The following is an 11,374-nucleotide window of genomic DNA, read 5'->3' as shown; positions in this document are numbered from 1 at the left end:
GTGGGAACTGTGAGGTCAAGCGCCAGCTCTCAGCCCTTCCACAGCTTTTTCCTCTGGACCACAGTACCCCGAATTCTCTCATCTTTTCTCATAGATCCACTTTTCCCTACTATGTGGCTCACAGTAGGTTCTTTTCAACACCTTTTTAATGGCACAGAGGCTCAGAAAGATCCAGAGGGGAGTCTTTTGGCCTTTCAGGCTGTAAGACGGTCTGCAGGCACAGGCCGGAGGTGGAGAACACGGGAAACGAAGGACGGGGTCCTTGATGTTCTCCCTGGCGTGGAAACAGGAGTCTGAAGTAACAGAACATCAGCATTTTTCTTCTTTGGGTTGTTAAGTCAGAGAAAAGACCCTCCTTGCTGGTGATTCATGTAAGTTTGAATACTCACAGTAAATAAGTTAAGCGAGAGTACTATTTTACCAATTTTATCAATTCACATTTTCTTGTACAAATTTGCTGATCAACTAGTGAACCAGCAAATATCTCCTGTGTGCCTCAGTAAGCCCTGAGCTTACTAGCCGAGCCACAGTGGGCATTCAATAAATGCTTGCTGATTGTGCTGAATGCAGTGGAGGTTCTGTACTAACTGCAATCATGGGATTCAGAAATTAAAAATGGCCCTAGCCAATTTGTTCAGTGGTTAGAGCATCGCCCCACTATCTGAAGAGTCCCAGGTTCTACTCCGGCCAAGGGCATGTATCTTGGTTGCAGGCTCAATCCCCAGCCTGGGTTGCTGGGTCGGGGCACATGCAGGACGCAAGTGGAATAGGGAAACTGAGACAGAGAGCTGAACAAACAGGCAGAGCAATTTACAGCAGATACAGAAGGTCACCTCTCTAGAGATAACATCTAGACCTCATTTATATTTCAGCTTCAGGCCCAGAAAAGCAGCAAAACCAAGTGGGTAATGCCAGGACCAGCTGCAATGACTAATGAGCCCAATGAATCCCTGCCATGGCACTGACCAGTCAGTGGAGACCACGACCTAAAAGGGCACACCTGGAAAACTGATGAATATTCTGCTAAAGCCCTCTCCTGAGGCCTCCCCTAAGATTCCTGCCTGTAAGAAAAATAAAAACCTTCAAAACGAAGGCCTTGGTGTGCTCTTTCCCACCTGGAGCATGCCAGCACCTTTCCTTCCCCCTCTTCTTCCTACACAGGTGCGCATCTCCTAAACTCCGAGAGCCCTGGGGACTTTCAACCAGGGGATCAATGGGGAGCAGCTACTGGCCCTGGGCTAACCTCCTGAACCTGTCTCAAAGGCCCCCTTTTCTCTGACTTCCCAATGAGCTAAAGCAGCCCCGCCTAGGTCTCTCTGGTTGCTTCTATCCTAGGCCCATCCTTGTTTCACTGTCCCCAGCTTTTAATAAACGTACTCTCAATCACCTGGAACCATCCTGTGAGATCTTTCCTGCACAAAGTCAAGAACCCACACACTATAGGCTGGCCCTGGGGAGACCCGCTCAAGGCCAGGTCCCCTGTCTGGTAACACTGCTACCTAGGAACTCAGAGTCTGTAAACATATTTGGAATATTTTATTAGTATTTAATAATAGAAGGAATATAATACAATTGTTGAGAGCAAAGGCACTGAAGTCAAAGACCAAAGTTGAATTCACAGCTGTGAGACCAGGGACAAGTCACAGAACTCCCCTGAGTCTCAGTTTCCACTGAAAGTAGCTATTACATAGGGTTATTTGGAAGATTGAATTGGCTCACATGTAAAAAACTTAACACATTGCTGAGTAAGACTTCAAGATGTTAGCTAAAATATATGAAAGGCATAATTAGGTACCAAAATATGTGATTTAAACTTGTTCAGTTTTTAGAATTAGAACTTAAAAAACCCTCTAATCCAATGTTTCCCAAATAATGCTCTGTGGATTATTGCCAGTTTGTGACAAAATTTTTTTTTTTACCACTTTGTAGCAAAATGTTGAAAGAAAAATATAAGGTAGTAGGAGATTATTCTTTCTTTGGTTTGCAGTTTCCCTTGTTTAATGGGCTGATAAAAGACAAACTGTAAGAGTGTTAATCCTATGCCAGCCCTCCATTTATTATTGTTGCTTAGTTCATGCAATTAAGTCTGAGGACCACTGTTTTATCAGACCAACCTCCAGTCAGTAGAGCAGCCTCACATGCCAACCTCTCCGTTCCACTGGAACACTTTCAGGGTGGGGGTGCCGTCCTGCTGGGAAATTCCTTCCTTTTTAGAGCCCCGATAGAGCTAACGGAACAAACCTAACCCCCGTTCTACATGTCTGCCCTTTAGACGGTGGGAGACAGCAGCCCCGGGGGAGACTGGTGTGGTCAGCAGAGCCTTTATTTTATACTTAGTTCCAATTCCACGTGGGTTTCCTCCTCTAAACTTTTTTTTTTTTTTTAATTGGTTTCAGAGAGAGGAAGGGAGAGGGAGAGAGAGAGAGAGAAACATCAATGATGAGAGAGTCCTTGATCGGCTGCCCCCTGCACACTGCCTGCTGGGGATGGAGCCCAAAGCCTGGGCATGTGCCCCGACCGGGAATCCGACCGTGGTCTCCTGGATCCTAGGTCTGTGCTCAACCGCTGAGCCACGCCAGCCGGGCTCCTCCTCTGAACTTCTGTTAAGTAGGCTCAGGAGCATCTACGGCTGACGAATACTGTGGGGATCAAGGACTGTAATACATGTGACAGTGCTTGTAACCGTGAAGTGCCGGGCAAATGCCACACGCTCGGCCACAGGAGAGCCCCCTTCGGTCGGGATGCCCGCGCTTCATCGTGGGCCTTTGCCTGGAGTGGCCGGGGAACGCTGCCCATGGTGCCACACCCAGAGCTGAGGGTAATCTGGTCGGCTCTGTGGGGTGAAATGGGCCAAAGCTGGGCTGGACGCTCTTTAGGGCTTGGGGCCCCGTGACTCCCGCCCCTTTACCCTCCTCAGGCACAGACGTGCCTTGTTTCCTCCCTGGCCAGCTAGTACCTCCAGGGTCCTAGCACGGATATTATTTTGGAACAACCAGGAGCTTTTTCCTTTCATTTTGGCTTCAATATTGCAGCAAAGTTTAATCTCCTCTTTTTAACTAAACAATCTTCTCCTTGGAGAAAATGGCAACAGAGTAAGAGTTTAAAAGGACTGCCTTTCCTTTGACATCTGTTCCCAGCTTATTACCTCTGTGAAGCCCGTTATTACCTCCTTCTTGCTACACGGAATATTCACTTTAAAAGCCATGTGAAGTTATTACTGTGCAAAGATCTATGCACTCTGCTCTTTAACCCGAGTTAAAGTAGATAGAAGCAGAGCATCCAGGTTAAGGGTGTCCACTCTGGAGCCGGCTTGCTTGAATTCAAATACCGAATCTGCTACTTCTTGTTTTTTTTAACCCTGGGTCAGTACTGAACCAGCCTGTCTCTTAGGTTCTTCATCTGTAAAAACAAGATACATTTTATACTTGCTTCATAATGTCCTTCTGAGAATCAGTGAGTTAGTGTGTGCAAAGTGCTGAGAACAGCGCCTGGCACACAGTAAATCCTCAGTAAATACTGGGCATTAATATTATTACTGTTCCTATAAAACCATGCGCGCTTTTGGATTTGTCGTGAGTTACGTTCTGCTCGTTATTTATTTTATACGTGTCTTTATTCAATCTAAGCTCATCAAAGGGCTCTTTCTGAGGCCCCATGGGTTTTGTTAGCTGACTTCTCCTGTTTTTTGTTTTTAATCGGGATGACATGAATTATTTTATTTGAATTTCTTTCTTTCTTTTTTAGAAATGTCCACCCCATGAAAGAGTGGAGCTCCATTACTATTTTGCACCATGGGTCACAAGATCATAATTCTTTTCTCTGAATTTTTAGAAACCTACTGGCCTGGTGTCTGGAGTACACTGATCTAAATTTTTTAATTAATTTATTCATACACTGTCTGTTCCCCAAAAGGAACTGAGATAGTTGCCATATTTTATTATAATAAGGGGCCACCCTATCACTTATTAATAGTTTTCAGAAATGCCATAGTCACTTTCCTCCCAGTTTCCTATAAACACAGTCATTATCCAGGTTTTCCTCACTGATCATAATTAAGTCCTGAGCAGCAGTTTCCTCTCATCGCTTTTTCTACCTACTGAGAGATTAAGATGTCATCAAGGCAAGGCAAGAATTCATCGGATGCACGAGACTTCCAGCAAAATGTCCTGCTAGTTGAAGTCCCTCATCACCAGAAGATCTTGCCTCTCTGCCAAGTTTTGCAATTTGAAGAAAAGAGGTTAGAGAGATATCTACATGCCAGCTGCACATGTGCCCAGCTCATGTCCTCTGAAGAATGACAGTTCCCAGAAGTCTCTATTCTAAGCACCCTTTATGCATTCCTAAGGCTCTGAGAGATTTTAAAAATCAACACTTATCTAGATTTTAGGATTCTCCCCCAACATTAACTACTTTGAAAGAAGTACCTGTTAAACACACCTTTGGTATCTGACTCTGTGCTGCAGATCACAGTACTTACCAACTCTCCACAAACTGTATACCTCATTCAGAACCCTGGGAAAAAAAATAATGTCCGCGTCGCTGGTGGACCTTTTGTCATAGGTCTCTGACCAATGCCGAATCATCACAGCTGGCCATTCAGCTGATCTGAGCTATTGGTTGTTGGTTTGCTAAATATATTTCTATATGTTTTCCTTCTGGAAAGTAATTCTTGGTGTCTCGTGTACACCTCATATCAAGAAAAGGTCACACTCTTCATAGTAGTAATTATCAAGGTTGAACTGGATAGAAGTTCCTTGAGGGCGGATGTCAGCTCCCTCATTTACTTCAGACATCAAAGGAGAGAAGTGAAATGCAGTAAAACAGCAATGATCACTTACTGAGCGCCTCCTAGGTGTCAGACACTGTGGTTGGGATAAAAAATGCAAAAATGAATAAGACATAGCCCCCGCTCTCAGAAACACACGGGCATGTTGGAGACGGGAACATAAACAGATCATTGCAGCACAGTGCGTGCAGCGACAGAGACGTTCCTCTTTTAATATTACCAATTTCTTTTTAAGTAGAGAGATACAACTGTGGCACAAAACGAACCTCTCTGAGTTTAAAGGCTGGACAAAAGAAATTGCCAAGTGTCCGTAGATGGCCCATAGGCTTTAGGGGAAATGCTAGGCCAATACCCCTGTCATGTAAGGGAGGTGGAATCAGACCTTGTTGGAGAAGATCTGAGAGAACAAATGAGAGAACCTGAGGCAGACACAAGCAAGAGAGGTGTCAGGGTGATGGAACAGTTTCTAGAACCTGGATATTAAGCAAGGAAAGGCAAGTGTTGGGGGACAAGGGGGCAGGCTTCCTAGAAGTAGCGCCTTCTGGGGACAGTCCTCCCAGAAGGGCAGCTGGCCAGTCCTATCTGGACCCTGACTATCTTGTTCTCTGAGGATTCAGTCACTGCATGCAGTCTGGTCTCTGCCTCAGAGATGTCAGCCACAGTTCTTCAGTCAATGCGATGGATCCAGCGATACCAGGGATTCCCTGATTTGACTCACCTAAGACATCAAATCTTTAGACACTCTCTGGTCACCCGATAAGGTGGTGGTAGGATTACTTCAAATTTTGTTCTAGCACTCTCCATTGAGTAAGGAGCTCAAGAACCTGTACTCAAGGGATGGACGTATGCAACCTGAAGACAGAGTGAAATGAATCTCTGTTACCAAAGGGCAGTTAGGGAGACCCACCAGGTGAGAGGAGAGGGGAGGTGGGGATTCCAGGCAGAGAGGAGAGTGGGAGCCTGCACAGGGAGGAATGACATCGGGGCCTGAGCAGAAGATGGAGAGCAGATATGTATTGCTGGAGCACAAAGTGGGAGGCAGGGAGTGACAAAAAATAAGGAGTTAGATCATAGAGAACTTTGTAGGACAAGTTATAGAGCTTCCACTTTATCTGGTAGAGTTGTGGATTCGTGGACAGAGTTTAAGCAGAGAAATGTGATGATCTGGTTTGGTTTTCAGGTATCGTAGGTAAGTCACTTTGCAGGTTGCATGGAAAGCAGCTATAATCAGCTAGATAGGAGCTGAGGTGGCCTGAGCTCAGGAAATGATGAAAGGAATGAGAAGAAGAGGGTGGACCTGAGGAATGTCCGGGCAGTCAAGTCAGTGGGACGTGATAGGAAAGGGAGCAGAGGGAGGAGACTGGGCAGATGATCCCCGGGTCTGTAGCTTGGGTGAAAAGTCATTTTCACAGCATCTGCCACATAATGAGTGTTTGATAGATATTTACATAAATACAGTTAACTGTCATGATTATTGCTTTTTCTATCATTAGTACTGTTACTAAAACGTGCACTTAATAGGAAATGAAGAGATTAAGATTCTAGCCTCGGTTCACCCGCTGTTTGATGTTAAGAAAGTCATATGGTATCTTCTATAAAATGAAAGGGTTTGGCCAGATAAATTCTGAAGTCCTTTCCATCTTTGACTTTTCTAGCAAAATACAGTGGACAAATATTGGAAACAGATCATATTTTATGACAATGTTTTCATACGTAAATGTACTCCAGATTTCAAATAACTAATTTAACATGAATTTTTGGAAACACCTCCTAATTTAAGGACTGCCAGTACTCTTTCATGTCATTCCCCCCCCAGGTATAATTTCTTTATGAATATGAGTCTTGCCTGTCCAAAAGTCGTGTCCCTCTGAAGGGATTTGATTCTGATCTGAAATACTTTAGTATTTCAAGTATATATCCATTCATTCATTCATCCATTTAATCAACAAATACAGCACATAATCAGATGCACAAAGAGTAAGACAGCAATATTTACTCAAGGAGCGAGCATAGAGCAGAGCAGGTAAGATATGTGTGCAGGAATCCACAGCATGTGCTGGGAAGGGAGTGATGCTCTGTGGAAGAGGTACCTGCAAAGTGATATGGCCATTGAAAGATGACACTAATTAATTCCAGTGAAAACACAGTAAAAGCAGCTGTCTGGGAGGTACTCTGCTAGCTCGGTACACAGAAAAGCGTATAGCTATTTGTCCTGTTTGCAGGTTCTCAAATGAGAACTTTGAAATGGCTGGTGGGAAACTGGCTGTGCCATCTGACCTAGTAGCAGATTCTGTTGGAATGAAGCGCCTATGACCAGCCACTGGTCAAACTCTAGGCCTTGGTTTCACCCGGAAGGCAAAGTGTGTAGAGAGATTACTAAACAGGAAACTAAAATGCCTGGGGTCCACACTCATCACCAGACACTTCTGAATTGGGTGACCTTTGGCGATCAGTCCAACTTGTCTTCTCCTCTAGTTCTTTTATCTGAAGGGCTGCTGGAAATGTCTGTTCAGCCTTAGGAAAATCAGTGGACATGAGGGTAGTGATTAAAATTTGTAGCTAATGGTTACTGAGTGCTTACTATGGCCTGTGCAACTGTCTGAAGCCTTTTAAAGTATGAATTCACTTAATCCTTATAGTAACCCATCAAGTAGCTTTTCTTGCAAAGGTGACACCACTGAGGCACCAGTAACTGTCCCAAGGTCATGCGACTAGGAAATAGAGGTTTCAAATCCAGGCAATATGACTCCTGAGCCCACACTCTGATCATTAAGCCTATTGCCTCTCTTCCAGCAGACAGTGCTTTGTAAACTGTGATGTGATCTTCATTGTGGACGCTAATACTATGCTAGTGAAGTAGGTCAATCAGTCCAGAATAAAGATAAATAGAGGTAGCAACTTGGTTAAACAAGAAAACAGGCGCATCGCATAAATCCCGAGAATTGGAACTAGCCCTCTTATACTCTCTTCTTGGTGGGCTGTTCTCTTAGGAGATAAAATTACAAATGATATTAATTTCCACAAACTCTTAGCACCCGAAAGTCCCGTAGTGATTACCTAGTTTAAACTTTTCACTGAATGTGTACGATAGGCCCAGAAATTGAAGTGGCTTGGCTAAGGTCACACAGTTGGCAAAGTAGAGAACATCAAGCTACTTAGTGAATTTAGAGTGAAAAGAGTGGGACACTCTTGCATGCCAATGCTACATTTCTGTTGGTTGGTGAATCAATCTCTTGTCAAGGTATATTTCTCAATATTTGAATAATTAAACTGTTTCTCTAAGTCCATGTTAGAGACGTATACTCTTCAGTTGTAGAGGGTGACTTAAAGTAGGACTTTTAATTGTATTATATCCTCGCCTCATGACATAGAAAGTCCATAAATCTATCTTCTTTTACATTCACGTTTAAAGGTGGCTACTTCTTCCAAGTGTATGAGAAGAAACTCTATACCCTATGGATAAATTATTGTTTTCTTATTACAGTCATTCAAGGGATTTGCCTTTTTTAAAACAAACAAACTAGGGAATTTTAGCCTCTTGCGAGCACCTCCTTAAATGGTCTTCACTTTATGAGCCAAGGAGCCATTTCCTACTTACTGGGTCCCACTGTCCGGCTACTTTTGTCTTCTTTAAGTGATTAATGCCAATCTGATGGCTAATTTAAAGTGTGTTCCTTTCTGATAATGGCTTTCTGTGCGATTCTGATAAGATGTGTGCTTCCACCGGAGGTTTTTCTGAAGGAAGGGCGTGTCTCAGGACAGAACCAGTAGAGGTGGAAACCTGGGGAAGGGGTTGTAAAATAAAGCAACAATAAATAAAAAACGGTAATAAAAACATGAGCCAAACTGCTGTTTATGAAATGCTTGATCTGTGCCAGGAATGAGGGTTCTGAGGAAGATTTCTTTAAATGTTCTTTGAGAGAGTGAAATAAGGATCAGGCAATTTTTTTTTATTTATTTTCTGTTTTTAGAGTATCTTTATATGCAACCTGGAGATAAGTCTGGGTCACCTAAGGCTCCAGGATTTGTACATATTATTTCCTATTTTCTCAAAATGAATTTGAGAGAAAAGAAAACTTTATCTTTGGGTGAACCAGAGTTAACATAGACCTAAATCTTTCTTACAAAAGCCAAAAATTAGGTTTAGAAGCAATCTTTTAATTAATTAACTAATCAATGAGTCAACTCTTTAAATAAATATTTATTATGCATTTTCAATGATACCAAACTCAGAAAGATTTGTTGAAAAGAAGATCAAGCCCATGTTCTGGACTAGAGGCTATAGTGGTTCAGTCCCAAATATACCTCAGAAAAGGGAAGTAATGGTTTTTCCCCACAGGTGCCTGAGCTGTGGGCCCCTCTATGCAGAGAGCAGAGTCAAGGTCGTGAAAAAATGCTTTTAGTTCTGTGGCAGGGCTCAGACCCACGGCTATGATTTAGTCAGGACATAACTCTTTGGCAACTGCTCAGTGCCCACAAATTCAGGACGTTGGTACAGAAACATCCCTCTGGGCTGGTAGCATCCATCTGGGCTGGTGAAAGTACGTGGTCTTTCTAGAACACGTGAGAAAGCAGGTGCCCAGAGCAGCTCCCGAGCAGCAGGCTCTGTGGCCACTTCTGCTGCCAAGCGCATCTCCACTGACACCACAAAAGGCAAGAGGGAGCTGCTTCTCCAAAGGTCAGGCCCCAGGCCCCACATCCTTTCCCCCCACTTCTGCTGCTGCGCTCCTCCCCCCCAGCTGTTCAGAGTCCATACGTTTTATTGCAATGCGCAAAGCTCTCTGGATACAAACTGCATCTGAGTGAATAATTAGAAGTACAGTTTTATTACTTTAGCTTGGCACTTGCTGACACATAGAGAAAGTCTTCATTGTCATCTCCAGCCTGCTTTCTAATTTTAACTGTTATTTTCTCCACCCCACCCCCAGCTCCAATTCCAGTTATTTTCTTTGCTTCCCTGAATCACCGAAGACATGCTGTCCTTTCTATCTTGCCCTCAGGTCCACACCTAATTTTGAAGCCAAAGCTAGCATCCTCACTGCTAGATTTCAACCTGGTAAGCCCATCATTCCTACCCTCAGATTTCCCAGGCACATGTTTGATGAAGCTTTAGGGATCTGGCAAACACAATAGGAGCCAACTCCTGATTAGATGCGAAAAACCACCATGCAAAAGGGAGGTGGCCAGTCTTTCTAACATTTCATTGGGTACATCCTATTTAAAATGTTGGTTAAACGTGGGGAACTATATGAAACTGGTATGTATGCAGAGGGTAGGGACAGGAATAGTGAGAGTCTGGAACCATACAGCTAATTCATTTTTAAAATATTTAATAAAGCCCAGCCAGCATGGCTCAGTAGTTGTGTCAACCTATGGGCCAGGAGATCGCTGTTCAATTCCGGGGCAGGGCACATACCCGGGTTTCGGCCTTGATCCCCAGTAGGAGGCATCAGGAGGCAGCCAATCAATGACTCTCTCATCGCTGATGTTTCTATCTCTCTCCCTTCCTCTCTCTGAAATCAATAAAAACATATTTTAATAATACTTATTAAAAACCTCTATGTTAATAGCAACAACTGACAGCAATAGGCATTTTCTGAGTGCTTAATGTGTGCCAGTCATTATGCTAAACACTTTCTATGTTTAGATTATCTAATTTGTTCTTCCCAATGACTCTACGAGAGAGAAATTAGTATTATTTTTACTTAAAAATAAGGAAATCAAGAGTTATGAAAATTAGGTGGTTTGCCAAGGTCATAGAGCCTGTATATATTTAACCCAGGATTTGAAATCCAATTGTCTGGCGTGGAACCATGAAGAGAAAGGCAGCCAAGAAATAACCTGATCTAGCGCATCTGAAACAAACAAAGGCTGTTTGGTTGTTGTTTTGGGGGCTCTGTTTTCTGAAAGTTAGGTCTCGGAGTCAGTCCTTCCAGGCTCCAAAATCTGCTTCAGTAGCTGTGTGATCTTGCAACAGATATTTCAACTTTGTGAGCAGAAATTTTCTCATTCATAACCATGAGGATAATAATTCACATCACAGAGAAATTAATTAAACAACAATGGATGTGATATACGCCTTTATATGTGAAAAAACCCAGCGAGTCATTGTTTGCTTCATTCACTCTTACTCAGCGTCACAGAGACTTGTACAAGGAAGACACATGGAAAATGCTAAAGTAAAGTACACGAAAGAACAAGGCCAGAATCAGGTGGGAGGAAGGTTGTGTATTATCTGAAGCATTTTAGTTCTAAATGACAGAAGTTTTCCCTGAATTAGATCCAAAAAAAAAAAAAAATTGGAATGATACAGAGAAGACTAGCATGGCCCCTGCACAAGGACGACACGCAAACTCGTGACACGTTCCATATTTAAAAAACAACAACGAGTAAACGACTGAAATTGTTCATATAATTCAAACATCCATAGTAGGTGAGCCTGGACCCAGGGGCTCAAATGACATCATCAGATTTTTTTTTCATTAATCTCCTGGCTCTTACTCTTCGGTGTTTTGTTTTTTCTTAGTCATTCTCTTGTTTGCAGCAAAAATATCTGACAGCATATGGTCTGTACTGCCTACAATTTTA

General features: G+C 43.1%; 1 non-coding gene across 1 annotated transcript; it reads left to right on the top strand.

Moving 5' to 3' along the window:
• The first annotated feature begins 11,051 nt into the window (after nucleotides 1-11,051).
• Nucleotides 11,052-11,162, top strand: LOC148090949 (U6 spliceosomal RNA). Its single transcript, XR_015716154.1, has one exon. It is a non-coding gene; the product is annotated as a U6 spliceosomal RNA (small nuclear RNA).
• Nucleotides 11,163-11,374: the final 212 nt, after the last annotated feature.

The sequence above is a fragment of the Miniopterus natalensis genome, chromosome 19 (assembly GCF_054644295.1).
Source record: "Miniopterus natalensis isolate mMinNat1 chromosome 19, mMinNat1.hap1, whole genome shotgun sequence".
Lineage (NCBI taxonomy): Eukaryota > Metazoa > Chordata > Mammalia > Chiroptera > Miniopteridae > Miniopterus > Miniopterus natalensis.
Note: the sequence above shows the minus strand (reverse complement) of the source record. Positions and strands in the feature narration are given on the sequence as shown.